Source organism: Elephas maximus, chromosome 21 (genome assembly GCF_024166365.1).
Source record: "Elephas maximus indicus isolate mEleMax1 chromosome 21, mEleMax1 primary haplotype, whole genome shotgun sequence".
Taxonomy (NCBI): Eukaryota; Metazoa; Chordata; class Mammalia; order Proboscidea; family Elephantidae; genus Elephas; species Elephas maximus.
In genome coordinates, this window is record NC_064839.1 from 61,245,632 (window position 1) to 61,268,325 (window position 22,694).

Here is a 22,694-nt window from a genome sequence, read left to right on the forward strand (position 1 = left end):
TTGCTGGCCTGCTTTGAATAAAATCTCTGAATAGAAATGCATGCGGGTTCATTTCCTACCTTCAGCTTCTCCCCTGCAGATCTGGGGCTCTGGGCTGCAGGGCTGTCTTTTCCTCCGGCTCGTGCTTCTCTTCTTCACTTCCTTTGCAGCATCTGTTATGCAACATATTGAAAAGCAAATTGGCTATTCTGGAAAGAGTGATTTCTTTATGAGACCATCTTAATTTCCAAGGAAAATGTAGAGTCACACAAAAATATGCACAAACAGCTGTTGTACAGGTTGGCGTTAGTGAAACCAAACTTTTTTTTTTTATGTTGGAAAATATGAGTGAAGTTACTTTTTATAAAACTCCTCTGCTGTTTTCACAGCACAGCCGGCTGAGCTATGAGAGTGACTATGCTATATTTTCACAGACATTTCTTAAAATGGGCCAGTACTGATTGTTTAATCTTTAAAATATTCTTACATCTTTGATGAAAAAAAAAAAAAGATCATTCACATTGAAAGGCAGGGTTGGAAAAGAATATCACTAGGGAATTCATGTGGAATACCGCGCTGCCAAAATCTGTGTGTGTAAGCATACACTTGCTTTTTACCTCATAATTCCTCTCACTGGTTTATCCTCAATGCAATTATTTTTAGCTATCATGATTTCGCCTTGGCTTCACCTGATCTATCCAGTTGGATAACAGTCAATAGTTATATGTTCTTTTATAGTTTGCTGAGCGCTCACATATATATTATCTCGGAGAGTAGATATTCCTCTTATCCCCACTCACAAATATTTGGAGATTGCTTTTGCAGATGTTATCCAAAGGTATTAAGGCAAAATCTAAAAATTCCAAAAGCTAAGAATATGTCATTTTATTTTCATAAACTATTGAACACTTGAGTCGGAATCGACTTGACAGCACTGGTTTTTTTTTAATTTTATTTTATTGAACACTTGGAAACCCTGGTGATGTAGTGGTTAAGAGCTACGGCTGCTAACCAAAAGGTTGGCAGTTTGAATCCATCAGGCACTCTTTGGAAACTTTATGGGGCAGTTAACTCTGTCCTGTAGGGTCGCGATGAGTAGGAATCGACTTGACAGCAAAAGATTTTTTTTTTTTAATTGAACACTTGTTCATGGAAAATTTATTCAGCTTTATTATTGTAAGCCAGTTAAAGTAAGAGAAGACATTAGTAAATAAATCTAATTTATCTGTTACATATAACAACATTATTTCATCACTAAAAGGGTGCTGTTAAAATTATATTTGGCTACCAGGAAGTAACAGCAGTTAAAGCTGGACAATGAATAAGAAAGAATGAAGAAACACTGATGCATTTGAATTATTGTATTGGTGAAGAATATTAAATATACCATGGACCGTCAGAAGAATGAACAAACCTGCCTTGGAAGAAGTACAGCTGGAACGTACCTTAGACACGAGGATGGCGAGGCTTGTCTCCCGTACTTTGGTCATATAATCAGAAGGGACCAGTTCCTGGAGAAGGACCTCATGCTTGGCAAAGTACAGAGTCAGTGAAAAAGAGGAAGACCCTCAGTGAGATGGATTGACACAGTGGCTTCAATGATGATCTCAAGCATAGCAACCATTGCGAGGGTGGTACAAGACTGGGCAATGTTTCCTTCTGTCGTACATAGGGTTGCTATTGGTCAGAACCAAATTGTCGGTACATAACAAAAAATTAACAAAAAACAACAGTACAACAGTAGCCTAAACAAGCGACATGTAGTTCTGCCCCATGTTAAATGAAACTGAAGGTAGGCAGGTCAGTGTGGTCATCAGGCAACTATGTTCTTTCTTTCTCCTCTGCAGTTCCCAGCATATAGTTCCCATTTTCCAGGGCACATGGTGGTTTCTGGAGCTCCAGACAGTATGTCAACCATTTCTGTCAGGATTTAGGAGAAAGGAAGAAAAAGGACAAAAAGTTTTTTCAGAAGTCCCACCGAATAACTTATACCTCTATCTCACTGGGTATCCTAGTTACAAGAGGGCATGGGAAAGGTAGGCTCTTGGCTGGCACATCCTTACAGGAATAAAACTGGGGATCTGTTACTAAGGAAGAAAAGGAGGATGAATTAGGTTACAAAACTTGCTATTTTTGTCACTAACCATGAAGGGACACGAGAGTCTTGGGTTGACTAGTGTTCCCCAGAACTCATGTCCACCAGAAACCTCAGAATGTGATCTTATTTGGAAATAGGGTCTTTTGGGGTATAACCAGCTAATGATCTTGAAATAATATCATCCTGGATTTAGGGCGGGCACTAAATCCAATGACTGGTGTCTCAATAAGACAAAGAGATGCTATTTAGACAGAGAGACATAGAGAGGATAAGGTCATATGAAGATGAAGGTAGAGATTGGATTTATGCTGCCACAACTCTGGGGCCAGCAGAAGCTGGAAGAGACCTGGGAGGATTTTTCACTACAGCCTTCAGTGAGAACACAGCCCTACTGAAACTTGATTTCAGATTTCTGGGTTCCAGAACTGTGAGAGACTAAATATATGTTATTTTCAGTCACCTCACTTCTGGTAATTTATGGCGGCAGCACTAGAAAACTAATACTGTGGGATTTTCTAACTTTTAGGTACAGAATTTATTCAATCCTCCAAACTCTTATCCTGCATGTAAAAGTTGTCTCACCAATGGTTTATAAAGCATCCTTGATTGAGTGAAAATGCAAGCACAGAAAAATTGAGAGAAGGAAGTAAACGTGGCAGTTTGAAACTGGAAAATTATCACATAGTTCAGAAGACTATATGATGGCAGTAAAAGAATGAACTAGAACTAAACCAAAAAAAACAAAACAAAACAAACTAAACCCATTGCCGTCAAGATGATCCCACAAAGAGGCTGCCAAATTATTAGTAGTCTCTGTGTACATGGTAATTCACTATGAAGTTTCGTGAATAGTAGAAAGTTTGTTAAGATGAAATTTTTTTCTATTAAGAAGTTTACAATACAACTTCCATTCAATGAAAAGTTTGTATTAATATTTTAGGAGATGACAAATAGCCACAACTTCTAGCTCATTCAATGAACTATTTAGTAAAAATTAATACTATTCTTTTATAGGAAACTGTGGTGGCATAGTGGTTAAGTGCTATGGCTGCTAACCAAAAGGTTGGCAGTTGGAATCCACAGCTCTTAACTACTGTGCCACCAGGGCTCCTATACACACACACACATACACATATATATGTGCATTTTTAGCCACATATATGTGTGTGTGTTTGTATAAATACAGAGAAAAAATACTAAAACAGTCGTATTCTTTAACCTGGTCATTTCACTTCTGGAATGTATCCTAAAGAATAATCCTAAGCATTGGAAAACCATAAACAAAACTTTATGTGCAATCTTCCTGGAAGCACTGTTTGAAAGTAAAAAAAAAAAAAGGCAGAAAAGACAAGATGTTTAACATGGGAAAATAACTAATGGTACTTTTACTTACTGAAATACACCATCATTAGCTAACTGGAAGGGTAAGATACGGTAAGGGAATTCTGAAGTGTCACGTAGTTACCAACTGCAAGAAGCAGCTATTGCCCCTAGGGCTTGGGGAACCAAGGGAAGAGGCTGGAGTTATTAAAGCTTAGTACCATAGAGGAGGAGGGGTCTGTCATGGATTGAAATGTGTCCCCCCAAAATATCTTTCAACTTGGCTAGGTCATGATTCCATTGTGTGATTGTCTACCATTTTATCATCTGATGTGATTTCCCCATGTGTTGTAAATCCTATCACCATGATGAAATGAGATGGATTAGGAGCCATTATATTGATGATGTATATAGATAGTGTCTTAAGCCAATCTCTTTGAGATATTAAAAAAAAGAAGCAAGCAGAGAGACAGGGGGATCTCATACCAGCAAGAAAACAGTGCGGAGAGCAGAGCATGTCCTTTGAACCCGGGGTTCCTGCGTAGAGAAGCTCCTAGTCCGGGGAAGATTGACGATGAGGACCTTTCTCTAGAGCCAACAGAGAGAGAAAGGCTTCCCCTGGAGCTGACTCCCTGAATTTGGGAGTCTGTGAGAAAATAAATTTGTTTGTTAAAACCATCCACTTGTGGTATTTCTGTTATAGCAGCACTAGATGACTAAGACAGGGTACTATGGACCTAAAGCCCAGACCTCTGAAAATGGGACCCTGGTCAGTTGATGTGGTGTTTTCGGGGTGCACGTGACTCGTTCTGTAAGGGTTGGAACAACAGTAAACTGGATCCATCTTCTGCTCAGGAAGGGAACTGCCACTTCCAGGGCGAAGAAGCATCCTGGAGTGATGATCATAGGCACACGAAGCAGTAGAAAGCTGCCAGGGAGCATACCAGAAGTATCAAGATCCTTTTTTTTCTCTAGCCCTTTGTTCTTCCTGTAGTGCTCCCTTGGTGCAGCCTAACAAGCTGGCAAAAGAGAAACATGGTTTGCAAAGTCCCAGCCCCAGCCTCACAAAGCAGAGTCTAAAAGGGTGGTTTGGAGAAGAAGGGCAATAGCTTAATAACTCTTATCAACTCCAACTTAATACATAGCACTCTCTCTTACTTTGTTCCATGATTTGTAGTGTTGAAATCATGACATGCAATTCCATAGCCTTCAACCATTACATGTCTGGCATAATTTCCAAATAAATATGATTTTTGAATAATAATACAAACTAATATTTATATTTTATATTTATACCACGTGCTATTGTAAGTGCTTTACATGCATGAACTGATTTAATCCTTCAAACAATGTGTAGGTAGATGCTATTATTTTCCCAATTTTACCATACAGAAAATTAAGGCACAGAGAGGCCGAGTAACTAATCTCAGGCTACATAACTAGAAAGGTGTCAAGCTGGGATTCAAACCCAGGCATTCTAGCTCTACAGTCTATCCTCTTAGCCACTATTCGTGTGTCTCTTTAATAAGGCTACTAGTAAACATATTCTTAATGCTAACTATTCTATAAGTATTATAGGTATTTGTAGGGCTGTCCTGTGTGACTATTAATAGCCACTTTACCTAACTGGCATAGTGTTTAAGTGCTATGGCTGCTTACCCAAAGGATGGCAGTTTGAATCCACCAGGCAGTCCTTGGAAACTCTGTGGGGCAGTTCTACCCTATCCTATAGGGTGGCTATGAGTCGATGACAATGGGTTTGGTTTTGGTTTTTGCCCAATTCAGCCAAAACTCCTAAGGAGGATCATTGACTCAGGAAACCACATCTGACTGAACTGAACACACCGAGAATGAAGAGAGTTGGTGTCTCCTTGCACAAGGGTATCTGGATAAAGCTTAAATTTAGTCAATCTAATTATAAACTGTTATCCCCTCTTATGGAAAAGGCAGTAATTGGATACAAGAAAATCCTCTATAAAAGCTTGTCCCTCAGGCAAGGTTTAGCACTGGTCTCAGAAGCCCAATTAAATATGATCGAAACTACATTTTAAAAAAAAAAAGTTGCTCCTTCAAAAAAAAAAGAATTGAAGGGAAATACTTCACAACATTAATGCAGTTGTCTTTGGATGGTCATAAGGTGGGTAAATTTTTCTTTTTTTAAACTTTTTTTTTAATGTATCTTAATGAGAAAAATATTATTCTAGAAAGAACACTTATTCCCTAAGAGAAAATTGTTATAAAAAACAGAAATGTTAGATAAGCAAAAGTTATACATTACATAATCAGACTTTGTTGTATTTTTCTAGACTGTTTCCAATGTAAGGACACTCTGTGTATTTTTTTTCTTTAAGTATATTGTTAATACTCCTTTATACTTTGCTTTTTTTTTTTTTTCATTTAGCAGTATACTGTGAATATATCGGTATGTATTCATATACATCATATTGCAATTTACAATATATTTATTTGTGCTAACATTAACATTTTAACCATATCTTTCCTGTTAGATGTTTAGGTGGTATCCATTTTTTAATTATTACTATCATCTTTCATTTATAAATGCGTTTTAACCACTTGACTATTTTTCTCTTCAGATGAATTCCAAGAGTGGAATTGCTGGGTCAATGGGTAGCTATTCTGTTAAGTCTTTTAGGGCATATTGACTAATTGACCTAGAAAAGGTGGCTCCAGGTTCCTCTTCCTCCACTAGTATGTTACAGTGCCTCCTTCCTCAGGGACATGCTATGCCATTATCATTAGTGTCAATAGGATGAGTTAAACAAAGGTCACTCATTGTGTTTTATTTTTTATTTCTTTGGAAACGGCTAAACTTAGGTGCCTTTGTCATTTGTACTTCTGTGAATTGCCTGCTTTAGTCTTTTGTCCATTTTATTTATTGAATCGACTTTTTTTTTTTGCTGATTTGTGAGTTTTTTATCTTCTAATGTTTTTAGTGTGTTGCAAAAAAAAAACTTTTATCAGTTGAATTAATTACACATAAATTCTCATATATGTGTATGGTGTATATTGCATTTTAAAGAAAAGATAAAATACATATCTAAAGGAGTCCTGAGTTTACTAAGTGCCTTTTTTTTAAGCAGAGATAAGAGCATAAAAAACCCTGGCGCAGAAAAGACTCCCTCAGCTTGGCTCTGAAGTTACAGGAAAAGACAGCGCTAAGCTCAGGAGAGATTCTTCCCAGGAAGAGAAGCCAAGATTTCAGTCTGGGCGAGAACTATTCCCTCGGTTACAGGGAAAAAGCTTTGTCTTAACCACAGTTTCTTCATGAAACAAAACTAGAGACAAATATCAAACTCCACAGTATATCCTTCCCAGTTCCTCTCTGCCAGGTCAGGTTTACTCATCCCTTAGATCTCAGCTCAAGCACCACTTCCTCAAGGAAGTTTTCTCTGACCTGGCCCACTAGGTCAAATCCCCTTATTTTATGTTCCCATAAGACAGTGTACTTCTTTGTAGTACTTCTTACTATTGTGATTTTGCAGTTATTTTTGTGATTATTATGTATATCTCTCCCTTGCTAGAATGTATACTCCTTGAGGGCAGAACCTGTCTGGTTTTGTAATTCTATTTCTCTACACTTAGACTGTCACCTAGGAAATGCTTGATAAAGATTTGTTAGTCTGCATTTTTTATTGTAAATTGTAGTTAGCCTACATAGCTAGTGAGTTCCGTCCGCCATTCTCCTTGAATACTTTTGATATATTTACGAAGTGCTGATTTAAAGAGCCACTTCCAATATTAACCCACAAACCACTACCCACCAGGGTTTCCCTTCCAATATTATCATATAGAAAACTCTAAACCTGGGAGATGTTATTTACCAGCAAAATGAACATGCTGGTGCCCCAAGTGAGCAAAATATATCTTTCCCCTAGTGTCCTAGGCAAACAAAAAGAGTGACTTTTTATTAAATGCCTCATAACTTTTAAAAAGTCAATTGACTAGGCCCAAAGGGACTTAAAGCTTAAATAAAAAAATTATATATGCCACCCAATACAGTAGCCACTAGCCACATGTCATTATTAAGCAGCTGAAAGGTTATAAGTCCAAATAGAGATATGTGTATATATAAAATATTTCAAAGACTTAGTATGAAAAAAGGATGAAAAATATATCAATATTTTTATATGTTTAAATGATGATTTTTAGATATATTGAGTTAAGTAAAATGTATTATTAAAATTAATGGAGCCTAGTGGCACAATGGTTAAGTGTGTGGCTGTTAACCAAAAGGTCTGCTATTCAAACCTCCCAGCTGCCCTGTGGGAGAAAGACCCAGTGATCTGCTTCCATGAAGATTCCAGCCTTGGAAACTCTGTGGGGCAGTTCTACTTGGCCCGATAGAGTCACTATGAGTCAGAATTGACTCGACAGCAACTGGTTTGGCTTGGTTTTGGTACTAAAATTAATTCCACTTATTCCCTTTTACTTTTTTAATGTGTCTATTAGAAAATTTACTGTTAATTATGTGACTCCTGCTGCATTTCTGTCAATGCTGCTCTAGACTATAACTCACAGACACACACACACACACAAAATCACCTAAAGTCAGCTTTATGTCACTTATTATTTAAAAGAAAAGTGAAAACTAGAGATTCTGCAAAAGAGATGGCTGATTGATAAAAATCTGTATTACAACAATCTAAGTATTAAAGCTCACTCAAGTGCCACCCAGCACTTAGTTTTCTTATTTCACCCACAATGTAACAAGTGTACGTCTTCACTTTCTAAGCTCAAGGGAGCAAATTGCAAGAGTTGAGAAAGAAGGGTAACCAACAGGAAGCACATTCATATGGGAGAATTCAAAATCTTAATCCTTCACATCTGGTTAGCTGACAACCTGACAACAAGGAAGGTAATCAAAATACTATGAAAAGGAGATAGAATAACAAATCTCAGATATTGGGGGCCACATAGCACACCTAGCACATGAAAAAGAGCCACACACTCTCAACAGGCTCTGAGGACCTGTATAGTCATTGATGCTAAACACCCCCACCAAACAAAGCAAAACAAAACCCAGGCCCGCTGCCATCAAGAAGATTCTGACTCATCACAACTGTGTGGGACAGAGTCATACTACCCCATAGGGTTTCCAAGGAGTGGCTGGTGGATTTGAACTTCCAGCCAAACATTTGGTTAGCAGCCATAGCTCTTTAACCACGGCACCACCAGGGCTCCGAGTCATTTCTGCTAGGAAAAGTTAGATGATTGATCATAGAGCATAAGCCATTTGAGAAAACATAATAGAAGTGTCATATCAGGGGAAGAGCTCTATCCAATGTAGTGAAAAGAAAATACTGAATTTTGGTGATTTTGTCTACAAAGTCCAGCTTACGCCCCAAGATAAAGGGGATATAGTGATGGATGGAGAGAGGCAGTAGGGGAAGAGAAGGAAGAGGTTTGTGTTCTATTTAGTCAAGGCATTATTATTATTATCAAAAATTAGTCATCTTCTATTGTGTAACATGAATTTTTAGGACAGATATACATATTAGATAAACAGAATGTTGTGAAATACTACCTTAATATTGATACAAGCTATTTCAACCCACCAATTAATTGGGAAAATATTCTGCCCTGCCTCCCACGTCCAACACTATCTCCCGTGTGCTTTTGTGACAAGATCTTAATGGAGTCTTTGGATTATTGTACACTTTGGCCTAAGCGAGTGAATGACCGTTAGGTCTGTTCACTGACTTCAAATCACATGTTATCAGTGAAACCTTCACTGCTGGGTTTCCTTTCATTGTATCTCCAGGCTGACCATTTCCTGTCAATGTCCTTAGAACGGAGTATATACTGAAAACTGGGGTCAGCCACTATGCTGCTAACTCTTCACTTCTGGCTTTGGAAGATAAAGCAGTCTTTATTTTGTTTTGTTTCAAAATATTATTATTATTTTTTTCTTTTTTTGTAAAACCAACATTAGATTTTTCTCAGTGATTTTCTTATTGTTAAAAATCAGCAAAATTTATTTTAAATCACATATGGCATTTTCCACAGATTTAAAGAAAAATTAAAATGATTTAATTTCTTATTTTGCATGTTAGGCTCCATTCAAGAATTTGAATGCTCTGTCCAACCCATAGCCTTGGAGACTATACAGAGAAGTAGCAACTAAAATTGGAATGTGGCCCTTGTAAGGGGGCTCATGAAAGCCTAGCAAATAATGTGTGATGACTAGCTCCTGGAAAACAACTAAAATATTTTTTTAAAAGTCCAAAGAGTATACATTGAACCATAATGCAATATATTCAAGATCTCCGCCTACAAATTTGTGTTCACAAACTTGTGGGTTTTGTTTGTTTATTTGACAATAAATTTCACAGCTTTCTTTTTCTTCATGTTTTCATCTTGGAAAATATAATTGTGTTATTACTTTGACCATGTTGAGATACAACGAGCGTGTCAATATCTAAAAGCAGGTAAGCAAAACCTCAAGCATCAATATTAAGCTGGGAAGATTTTAACTGTCGCAGGTGGCTAGAGGACAGTTAGCACAGCTGCTTGGAAGTGTGACAGTCATCCTCACCCTTTGGATTTCTCACATTATTATTAGACTGGCTAATGACCAAGGTGTGAGGGATTAGGGTTCCAAGCTCTCAGTAATTAGCAGCCTACAGCCTGTTTTGATTGGAATGACAGAAGGTGGTGGGAGCCTCTTACATGTGGAGGGAAATGGGATGGACAAGTAGAGAGTACCTGCTTATTTCTGAAAAGGTTTATTACTGTGGTGTTGTCATTGCAACCATTTAAGTGAACTCCTTGCCTTTCAGCTCCAGGCCAGGTTTCTTGCTCTGGGAGGTGAGAGCTATCTTCAAGAGCAATGAAATCAACTGATAGCTGTGTACAGTGAAAAAAAAAAAAAAAAAATCACTTGAATCAGGAGGCAAAATTATTCAATCATTTTATGCCATCAGGTGGTGAAGGTTGTCCTTAGCCAACAACTCCAAAGTGATTTTTTGGCAATAGACAAAATCAGGGCTGGGTTCATGCACAGGTAGATTGGCATAATTTTGACAAGTGCTAAAAAGGGCTTGAGAGAGGGCCTGGGCAGGGGTTTCTGAGCAAGTCCAACCCCAAGAAACCGTGTACTACAAAAAGGGGAGAGAAGAGGGTAAGTGACAGAAAATGGAGTCCTGAGGGAAATATGCCCTACTTTTGGTTTTAGTTCAGAATAAGCCCCTGAGCAAGATGGAGGTAAGGGAGAAAAATATATAGGTTGCACAGTTGTTTTCAATTTTTTAAAAAAAATTCATTGTAAAAAATATAAAGAAGACAACATTTTCCAATTCAAAGTTTTTTTATGTGTGCAGTTAAATAAGAAGAATTGCATCAATCATGTACAACCATCACTGATATCCTTTGCCAAATTTCCGTCCCCATAAATAAAAACTCAGTGCTATCTAAGCAATCATTTCCCCTTTCCACTGTCTCTCCCACTCCTGGTAATCACTATTAACTCTATACCTTTGCCTATTCTAGGCATTTCAAAAAAAATTTTTTTTAATATGATTATTTTGCCTTTTGGTATATTCACTGATTTTTGGTTGGTTAATGTTTTAAACTGAGCCAGTTCTGGTTTTTTTTTTTTTCCCCTTCTCACTGAATGAAATACCAGTTCAACCATTTTTTTGTTCCAAATGGAAATGTTTAATTCTTTTGTAATTATCCACATTAGTGTGTTTTTTCTTTTTTTTTTTTTTTCACATTACTGGGTCTCTGCCTCTGTGTTCATTGCACTCCAGGGACAGATGGCAGAGGAAGACACCACCTGTCTGACAAAAGACACTACCTGGTTGGTTCTCTGAATGTCATGCTGAAAAGCAGTAGCTGTCGCTGAGGAAGTATTGATCGTTATATAAGTGTATATTCAAGTGCTTGGTTGTCTTCACTTTTGCTGTTAATTATATACTGCCTTGTAATTTTAAATTTAACATATGAATCTCTGCAAACTGTTAACTCCTGGAGGACAGAGACGATGTCATACTTTCTTTATAGTCTCCAAAGAACAAGAAACTCAAAAGAAATTAAACAAATATTTGACAAATTGCATCCAATATTAGACAATAATTTTCATGAGGGCAGGTGTTTTGACCATTGTATTCACTATTATATCCCTAATGCTTAACACAGTTCCTGACACATGGTTTCCTTCATAAATATCTATTTAATGGATGAATAAATGAATTTTAAAAAATTAGAAATTGCTTTGTCCATTGAGGTAAAAGTGACAGAGAAGGGAAAGAAGAGTGGAGGGGAAAAAAGCTCCTTTTTTTTGGATGATAGTACTGCCAAGGACGACGACATGAAGACCATCTTTTCACATGGGGCTTCCTCTAGCCCACTGACTGAGGCTCAAAAATAACCTAGCTGTGCTTCTAAATCTTCAGAGACAGGCTAAATGCCACCACCCCGTTCCCAATTCTCAACTCCCTCATCATTCTGGTTAAGAGAACCAGCTTACATTTTCTGGTCAAGTAATATCATCATCTGTGAAATTCACAGCATACTGTTTTGGTCATTTTACGTTTTACACTTGGAGAAAGAAAAATCCTTGAGTGTACAACGTTTTGGCAGGCCAGTACAGGTCATGACTGTATGAGCACCTAGATTTATGTACAAGGCACACAGGTTTCATCCAAAATTTGTTAATTCTACTATTTCAACAAGTATTCCATTATATTCTGCTTTCAAATACATTAGCTTAAAGATCCCTCAAAATTACTACTCATGTCTTAGGTATTTTTTATCTCCTGCTTGACACACGGCAGGTGTACAATAGTATTTGTTAACTGTGTGAATGAATGAATGAGGGAATGTGTTTGTTTTATCTTACCAATACCACATTTTCCTTTTCTCCTTGAGAGGAGTTGCTATTTTTCCGAATATATCCATTTCTCCTCTGATTCATGTTCATGTCCTGTATTTTAGGGCTTCATGCTGGGAAACCCTAATTTCCTGTGTCATAAGGTTGATTTGACCACTCAGGATCTTTGTAACCTTAGTTTGTTACAGCAAGTTCCCAGCATTCTGATTCACGATGGCCTCGTTAAAGCCGGAACAAAAGATAAAGAAAGTACATTTTACATTCCTTCTGTGGATTTCCCCCCCTGCCCCCCGCTCCCCCCAGTTTTCCCTCTGCCCACCAAGTTGAAATCAGTACTGGAGCTAGAAATTTGTTTAAAAAAAAAAAAAAGAAGAAGGCAGGTGAATTGTTGAATGGTTATATAAAATTATAAAACTGGCTTTACCTGGAGATAAAAATGAAAAATATAGTTAGGAATCCATTTAGGAAATGAAAATAATATTGATTTTTTAAAATAAGAAATGCTTCTAATCTTCGAGTTTACAACTTGGATCTCCTATTACCACAGTTATTTTCCATTACCAGAAAAGATATTTTAAATGTTTCCTTCAAAAGTTTTTACTGTTTTTTCCATTACAATAGGCTGACAAGATCTTCTCCTCATGTTTAGCGGCAATTAAAACCAATTAAGTTAATTGATTTGGGAAGTTCTTAAAAAAGTACTACAGTCACACATTGCTTGCAGTCACAATACGTTCTATGAAATAGGACGTTATGTGATTTGGAAGTGAGGGACAGCATTCCCTGATTTTCCACCTTCGTTTTGCTTAGTAACCTTTTGTTTCACTTCCCCAAATCCATACTCCTTTGCCTCTTCCTGCTGCAAATTTCTCAATGGAAATTTCAAATCTTCACTCTCCTGAAATGCTCCATTTTCTACTCTTTTCCACTTCTTGGAGTAAATAGAAGCCACTAAAAGCAACCATTGCATAAATTTTCTCTAGTTACAGTGAAAGATGAAATTCCTCCTGCCTTAGGCGAGTTTCTTCATCTGTACTCTAAATCCCAACTCCTCTTTTCTTCTCAGGAGTGATTTACACTATGAAGGACAGACCAGAAAATAGCAAATGCCAAGATATGCATGGGCACTCTGTCAGGAAATGTAACAGACGCCTTTTTTTCATATTGCTTGACCTTTCAGCAGCATTTGAAAGTGCTTAATCTGAAAAAATACCATGAATTTCCACCTCTCATTCTGATTTCTCAGACTTTTATGTGTTTGACTACCTCTATTTACTCTGGTATGAGACAATGGACTTACGTGTGGTCAGATATTGATCCAACGGGCGTTATGCGGTGCATGACTGTATTACTGGATTTTCTGTTTCTAATACAATACCTTCTAAGACTACATCCTACGAAATACTTGGAATTTATTTTCAGAATTTTATTTTATTTTTCATCCTAAGCTATGAATCGGGCTTCCTAAAATAGTCTGTGAATACACTGTTTTGTTTCCCAGTTATTAAAAGAAAAAAAAAGTTGCCCTTGAGTTGACTCCAGCTATGGCACCTCGTGTATGACTCAGTAGAACTGTTCTTCATAGGGTTTTCAATGGCTGATTTTCTTTGGAAATAGATCACCAGGTCTTTCTTCCCAGGTGCCTCTGTATAAACTCAAATGGCAAATCTTTTTGCTAGCAGTCACCACGCTTAAGCATTTGCTCCACAACAGAGATGCCCCAGTTATAACAAAACGAAATAAAATAGCCTATCTTGGAATAATAACTTTGAGAACGCTCATGGAATTATAAGTAAAACTTGACCTTGGACACATCCCTCTGATTATCCCACCTGTTTCGTCCCAACCCTCTAGGCCTATCTTGAACCAAAGGTCCTTATACTCTGAGCTAGTTATTCAAGAGCCTAGAAAAGATGTTGTCTGGTAACTTAAATTGTATATCACACTTAGTAATATGTTTTATCACAAGATTTTATAAACTGAAAATTCTTGAGACCCCAGAAGAAATGAGGTGTCGTCATAGGATTTCTTAGGAAAATGTTTTACAGTTTCCTACAAAAAAAAGAAAATTTTTTAATTTTTTTACTATGGCCACCTGCTCCACTCAGGCCCTGTTAATAGACACTTTAGAAAGTACTGGAGAGGTATCAGGGCTGGGTAGATAACACACAGTATACGAGGGATCAGATAAAAAGATACTTTCCCTGCCATTTCTGCAAAAGTTACCAAAAAAAAAAAATTTTGCTCACAAATTGTCAGGAAATGCCTTAGGATTCTTCAGCGGGTACTTTTGTACAGAAGTAGGGTGGGTGGGTTATAAAAGAAGAATGAGAAAGGGGTCTGATGGTAAATGTCTGTGATGGTTAAGGTTATGTTTCAACTTGGCTAGGCCATGATTCGCAGTGGTTTGGCAGATATTATACAATCATCCTCCATTTTGTGATCTGATACAAGGGATGCGGCCTGTATCCAATATAAATATATGGGTGTTCTGGCAAAGCTCATTCTCTCTTTCCATCTGGCATCCGACTCATTGTCCTCTGACCCCCAGTTCTTGGGACATGAATCAGCAGCCTGCCATCTGAACTGTCGATTTTAGGTTCCTGAGCCCCTGCAACCACATGAGTCAGGAGAAGCCTCCAGCCTGAAGTCTGACCCACAGATTTTGGGACTTGCCGGTATCCATAACTGTGTGAGACGTTTTCTTGAAATAAATCTCTCTCTACATATATTTATATACATATATACGCTTCACTGGTTTTCTTCTTCAGAGAACTCAGCCTAAGACAATGTCCATCTACAAAAAGAACAAGTCAACTTCCAGACTCTAGAAAAAGAACCAATTTTCGTATGAAGGAAAGATGCAATATGCCAAGTGTCCCTGAGCACTGGACAAGTCATTTTTAAGATTTATTGACTCAAGAGTTGAAGAATCAACTCTCAAACTAAATGTCATAAACCTTTAAGCAGCAAGTCTTCAATTTTTCTACTTGAAAAGCTAAAATTACCTTTAAAACATGCCTTTTAAATAATTTTTACCATATTATTTTAAAAGGTAAGTTTCCTAGAATATTTTGTATATTTGTTTTACAATTACCTTTATAATTTGTGTGTTTCTGTTTGGGTGTGAATTTTGTAATTTTTTTTTTGTAGATACTTTTTATGTTTGCATTTTCTTCAAGTTCTTCAAGCTCTTCTTGTTCTTTCAAGTTCTTCTTGAAAGTTCTTCAAGCTGTAATATATATAATTAAAAATAAAAGTGTTCATAAAGATGATACAGTTTGCAGGCAACTTAACTTTAAAATACCTAATCTTTGGAACTCTGCTTTGCAATGTGGAAAACTAATGACACCTGATTTACACACGAAAATCCAAAAAAAGCGAAACAAAGACTCATCTCTATTTTCCTTCTGTCAGTTTTAAAGTCTGCTTTTTGATCCATTTAAGCAGCTCTTATAACTTTTTTTATAACTATTATTTTTTATCTATTTATGCAATATTTGATATGTCCAAAAATTTTGTGTGACATAGATTTAATTAACAAGGCATCATAAGAAAACAAATGACCATGTACCCAACACCCATATGCTCCTGTTCCATTCCATTCCCTTACCCCAAACTCTAGGCATAACCACTATTCTAAACCTTGTGTTTGCCATCTATTACCCCTTTCCCTTTTTTAGTTTTATTACATATGTTGTTAGCTGCCTTCCAGTCTTATTTTAACTCATGGTGACCTCCTGTAACAGTAGAATTTACCCATAGGATTTTCTAGTCTGTAATCTTTGCAGGGGAAACCCTGGTGGTGCAGTGGTTTGCTACGGCTGCTAACCAAAAGGTCGGCAGTTCGAATCCACCAGACGCTCCTTGGAAACTCAATGGGGCAGTTTTTTTTTTAATCTTTACAGGGGAAACCCTGGTGGCGCAGTGGTTAAATGCTACTCCTTGGAAACTCAATGGGGCAGTTCTACTCTGTCCTACAGGGTTGCTATGAGTCGGAATCGACTCGACGGCACCGGGTTTGGTTTTTGGTTTTAATCTTTACAGGAAGAGATCACCAGTTCTTTCTGGTGGGTGGGTTTGAACCAACAATCTTTTTCAGTTGAGCACTTAACTGCTGCACCACCAGTGTATGCAGTCATAATTATCATATTGTTAATTTTTTTGTCTTTTTAAGAATGTTATGATACAGTCTTCTGTTTTTTTTTTTTTTTGTCCTCCACATATCTGTGTCATCTTAGTTGCAAGGAACTAATTTGCAGTGTATTGTTGTATGAAAAAAAAAAAAAAAAACTAGTGTTGTATGAGTATACCACAATTCATTTACCCATCTTCTGGTGACGGACATTTGGTATGGCCCAAGTTTTTGCTACCGTGAACTGATGATACAAACATTGTCATACTTCTCCTGGTGTCCACATATAAGACATATTCTGAAGTAAGTACCTAGGAGAATCACTGAATTATTGTGTATGAACATCTTCCATTTTAGTAGGAAATGGCAATGATTTTTCCTCAATCTATTACTGACACACCCTCACCAATACTTGGTATTATTTGACTTCTTAATTTTTGATAATCTAAGGAAATAGTGTCGCTTTGAGTCACAATCGACTCGATGGCACTGGGTTTTTTTTTAAAGGAATAAAATAGAATCTCATTATGCTCTTCAATTTTTCTGGTTATTCATAAGGCCAAATACCTTTTTATGTATTTATTCACTGTTCCTGTTTCCTCTTCTGAAAACTGTTCATAATTTCTTCCTAGCTTTTTCCATATGTCTTTTACAAATTTTTTTGAATTCCTTATGTAGTCTGCATACTAACTGTTTACTGGTTGTGCGTTACAACTAACCTTCTAAATCATGGCTTTTTTTTTTTTTTTTTTAATATATTTGTGGTGTCTTCCAATAGGTAGATGTCCTTCATGTAATTTTTCACTTTTATTTATTTTTTTTGTAGCAGCATTTTTTATATCTTCTTTCAAAAAATTCTTCACTTCTCTAAGAAGATAAGATTTCCCCATTAGGATGTTTCTCATTTTTCATTCCTTAAAAATTTGAAGTTTTACAATTAAATCCTTAATCTATTTGGAAATTATTCTCTTGTATGTTATGAGTTTGAGATCCACTTTTATAGTTCCACATGGATACCCACTTGTCCTAGCACTATTTTTTAGTATCCTACCTTTCCACAGTGATTAACATACTCCATCTGTCATATTAAAAATGGATCTGATTCTTGATTCTCTATTGGTTTACCGGTCCATTTAACTGTTTTTATGCCATACCACGCTTTCCAAATTAGAATAGCAATTTGTTAGGCAGCAATAGATAAATAAATATAGACATATATTGAGATAGAAAGAGAGATAGATAATACAATCTTACTGCATTCCTTTATTTCCACTTTCCCATGCTCTCATATTAGGGGTAAATAACATACAGTTTAATTTTTAATCCAAATCCAATAATCTGTCTTTTACTGGGGGAACTTCATTGGTTTGTTGCCATTTCTGATATATTTTGACTTATTTCTACTATCCTATTTTTTTTAATTGCCCCACTTTTTTATGCTTTTTTTTTTAACCTTTTAATTAATTGATTTCTTTCTTATCTCACTTTTTCCTCTACGATGTTGGCATTTATATTATATTAATTTTCATTCAGTGGCTATTCTAGAAATTTTTGCCATCCATTTTAATTTCTAATATCTAAAGATAGGTAAAGCCCCACCTAAGTATTAATAAGCGTTAGAATACAGTAACAATGATTATTCTCACTTCTGACTTACTTTCTATTTTTGCCTAGTGTTTTAGACCTGTGCTTTTTATACAACTAACAACTAGACGCTATTCTTATTTTACAAGAGACAGTATTTTTTAGATTAATGTTTCTTTTTTTATTTTGTCACTATTTTTTACTTCTCAGATTATTCTTTGTGATTATTTTCCTTCTTGCCGAAGTACATCTTTCAAATGTTCCCTAAATAATAAGAATTAGTGGTAAACTCTGTTTTTGTAGGATAAAAAAAGTTGTTTGGTTACAGTTACTTTAGCTCAGCACTTGAAGTTGAGCTTTCCCATGTTAATCAAATTTTATTAGTCCTCATTAGGTGATAAGTCTTTTTTCTTTTTTGATGCTTTTAAGTGTTTTTCTTTGATTTTGGTGTTCTGCAATTTTACCAAAACACATCTAAATATGTTTTCTTTTTATTTATAATTCTAGGGATTTTCAAATTCAGAATTCTCATTTACTTTGCAAAATGTTCCACTGCTATCTATTTACATATTTCCTCCCCTCCATTATCTCTATTTTGTCCTTCTTGGCTTCCAACAACACATATCTTGAAGCTTCTTATTCTATCCTCTACATATCTTAACTTCTTTTATTATATTTCCTATTTTCTTTTTGTTCCTCTGTGCTGTTGTTTTTGTTGATAGGTGTCATCAAGTCAGTTCCGACTCATAATGAACCCATACACAACAGAAAGAGGTACTCCCTGGTCCTGCACCATTCTCACAATTATTGCTATGTTTGAGCCTGTTGTTGAAGCCACTGTGTCTATCTATCTTGTTGAGGGTCTTCAGGTTTTTTCTGTGACTGTCTACTTTACCAAGCATGATGTCCTTCTCCAGGGAGTGGTCCAAAGTACATCAGATGAAGTCTCGCCATTCTTCCTTCAAGAAAGCATTCTGGCTGTACTTTTTCCAAGACACATTTATTTGTTCTTCTGGCAGTCCATAGTATATTCAAAATTCTTCACCAGCACCATAATTCAAAGGCATTAACTCTTCTTCAGCCTTTCTTATCTCATTGTCCAGCTTTCACGTGCATATAAGGTGGTTGAAAATACGATAACTTGGGTCAGGCCCACCTCAGACCTCAAGGTAATGCCTCTTTTCAACATTTTAAAGAGGTCTTTTGCAGCATATTTGCCCCATTTGATTTCTTGACTACCATTTCCATGGGCATTGATTATGGACCCAAGTAAAATAAAATCCTTAACAACTTCAATATTTTCTCCATTTATCATGATGTTGGTTATTGGTCCAATTGTGAGGATTTTTGTTTTCTTCTAGTCGAAGTGTAATCCATACTGAAGGCTATAGCCTTCGATCTTCATGAGTAAATGCTTGAAATCCTCTTTACTTTCAGCAAAGTTATGTCATCTGCATATCACAGGTTGTTAATGAGTCTTCAATCCTGATGCTGCATTCTTCTTCATATAGTCCAGCTTTTCAGATTATTTGCTCAGTACACAAATTTTCTTTTTTATACAAATTGAGTAAGTATGGTAAAAGATAAAACCCTGCACACGCCGTTCCTGACTTTAAATCATGCAGTATCTCCTTGTTCTGTTTGAACAACTGCTTTTTGGTCTATGTATAGGAGCCACACGAGCACAGTTAAATGTTCTGGAATTCCCATTCTTCTCAATGCTATTCATAATTTATTATGATCCACACAGTCGAATGCCTTTCCATAGTCAATAAAACACAGGTAAATATTTTTCTGGTGTTCTCTTCTTTCTGACATAATCCATCTGACATCAGCAATGATATCCCTCCTTCCACGTCCTCTTCTGAATCTGGCTTGAATTTCTGGAAGTTCTCTGTTGGTATATTGTTGCAAACTTTTTTGAATATCTTCAGCAAAATTTTACTTGAGTGTGATGTTAATGACATTGTTTGATAATTTTGGCGTTCTGTTGGATCGCCTTTCTTTGGAATGGGCACAAATACGAATCTTTTCCAGTCAGTTGGCCAGGGAGCTGTCTTCCAAATTTCCTAGCATAGATGAGTGAGCACTTCCAGCATTGCATCCGTTTGTTGAAACATCTCAGTTGATATTCTGTCAATTCCTGGAGCCTTGTTTTTCACCAGTGCTATCAGTGAAGCTTGGACTTCATCCTTCATAATCATCGGTTCTTGCTACCTTCTGAAATGGTTGAATGTCTACCAATTCTTTTGGTCCAGTGACTCTGTGTATTCCTTCCATCTTCTTTGATGATTCTACAATTTTTTATTCAGTTTTTTCTACTTGAGAAATGCCAAGTGTGTTCTTCCCTTTTGTTTTTCTAACTCCAGGTCTTTGCACATTTTATTATAATATTTTACTTTGAAATCTTCTTTTTGCTCTTTCACATCATCATTTCTTCCATTTGCTTTGGCTGCTCTATATTCAAGAGCAAGTTTCAGACTCCCTTCTGACATCCATTTTGGTCTTTTTAATGACCTCTTGCTTCTTCATGTATGGTGTCTTCAATGTCATCTCACAACTCCTCTGGTTTTCCATCATTAGTGTTCAATCCATCAAATCTACTGAGATGGCTCTCGTGGACTTGTTTTAATTTTCTTCAGCTTCAACTTGAACTTGCATAACAGCAATTGATAGTCTGTTCCACAGTTAGCCCCTGGCCTTGTTCTGATGGATGATATTGAGCTTCTCCATTGCCTCTTTCCACAGATGTGGAAATTTGAGTCAATTTGAGTCCTGCGTATTCCTTCTGGCAAGCTCCAAGTGTACAGTTGCCGTTTATGTTGCTGAAAAAAAGGTATTTCCAATGAATAAGCCATTGGTTTTGCAGAATTCTATCATGTAATCTTTAGTATCATTTCTATTACCGAGCCCATGTTTTCCAATTACTGATCCTTTTTTTGTTTCCAGCTTTTGCATTCTAATCACCAGTAACTATCGATACTACTTGATAGCATGTTTGATCAATTTCAGACTGCAGAATTGATAGCATGTTTGATCAATTTCAGACTGCAGAAGCTGGTAAAAATCTTCAAATTCTTCATTTTTGGCATTATTAATCGATGCGTAAATTTGAATAATAGTGTATTAACTGATATTTCTTCCAGGCACATGGATATTATTCTATCCCTGATAAAATTGTACTTCAGGATAGATCTTGAAATGGCCTTTTTTACAATGAATGTGATGTCATTCCTCTTGAATTTGTCATTCCTGGCATAGTAGACCATATGATTCACCATATGCTTCCAATTACGTAACTTGGAGCTTCTCATTCTATTTTCCACATATCTTAACTTCTTTTATTATATTTCTATTTCTTTTTATACTACTGTGCTATATCCTGGGTATTTTATCAGATACATATTCCATTCACCAATTATTTGCTCAGCTATGTCTAAAAAGCAATTCAACTCATTTATGGATAATTTTTTTTTATTTCAAAAACTGTATTTTTCATTTCAAAAATTAAATGAAATTGTAACCTTGTCATTTTAAAAGTATTTCTAACAACTGGAGCTCTGGTGGTGCAGTGGTTAAAGCACTGGCTGTTTGAAACCACCAGAGGCTCCACAGGAGAAAGATGTGATCATCTGCTTCCATAAACACTTACAGCCTTGGAAAACTTATGGGACAATTCTACTCTGTCCTATAGGGTCGCTACAAGTTGACATCAACTCGATGGCTGTGGATTTGGTTTGGTTTAGTTCTGACCATTACTGATGATGGTGTAGTGCTTACTCATATTTATGGTAATGTTTTATTTTCTTAAGTGTTTGTGATATAGGTTGTAGTAGACAGAATAATGAACCACAAGGATGTTCACATCCTTATCCCTGGAAACTGTGAATATATTAGGGTACACAACAAAGGGGAATTAAGGTTGCAGGCAGAATTAAATTCAATAATCAGTAGATAGGGAGAGTATCATGGATTATCCAATTAGGCCCAAAGAAATCATAACAAAAAACCAAACCTCTTGCCCTATAGTTGATTTCAACTCATGGTGACCCCAAGTGTAGCAAAGTAGAACTGCACTCCTTAGGGTTTTCAAAACTGACCTTTTGGAAGCATATTGCCAGACATTTCTTCCACAACACCTCTGAGCGAGTTTGAATAGCCATAGTTTCAGTTAGTAGTTGGGCACTTAACCGCTTGTGCTAAAGTGGAAATTGGAAGCAGAAGGAGCAGGTCAGACAAAGAGATACGTCAATGGAAGTGGGATCAGAGAGATACAGTATTTCTGGCTTTGAAGATGAAGGAAGGTGATCGTGATCCAAGGAATGCGGGTGGCCTCTAGAAACTGGAAAAAGCAAGGAAATAGATTCACCTTTAGAGACTCCATAAAGGAACGCAACCCTGTAGACACCTTGAATTTTGGGACCCCTGGCCCCCAGAACTGCAAGATAACACATCTGTGTTGTTTCAAGTCCCTGAAGTTTGTGGTAATTTTTTACAGCAGTAATAGAAAATTAATATATAACAGTTTACCAGTTGCTGTCAACTTGATTCCAACTCAGGATAACCCCAAATGTGTCAGAATAGAACCGTCCTCCTTAGGGTTTTCAATGTTCGTTTTTTCAGAAGTAGATTCCCAGGTTTTTCTTCCAGAGCACTTCTGGGTGAACTTGAACCTCATCTTTTCAGGCAACAACCTGGCACATTAACCCCTTGCACCAATAGCT

General features: G+C 36.6%; 1 long non-coding RNA gene across 2 annotated transcripts; it reads right to left on the reverse strand.

Annotated features, from left to right (window-relative positions):
* Positions 1 to 63: 63 nt before the first annotated feature.
* On the reverse strand, positions 64 to 22,112 carry LOC126065140 (uncharacterized). Of its 2 annotated transcripts, XR_007514734.1 has the most exons (4): positions 22,071 to 22,112; positions 15,349 to 15,483; positions 1,425 to 1,899; positions 64 to 152 (listed from the first exon to the last, which is right to left on the reverse strand). It is a non-coding gene; the product is annotated as an uncharacterized LOC126065140 (long non-coding RNA). The 2 variants fall into 2 exon arrangements; XR_007514735.1 differs by lacking the exons at positions 15,349 to 15,483; positions 22,071 to 22,112 and adding an exon at positions 10,124 to 10,187.
* Positions 22,113 to 22,694: the final 582 nt, after the last annotated feature.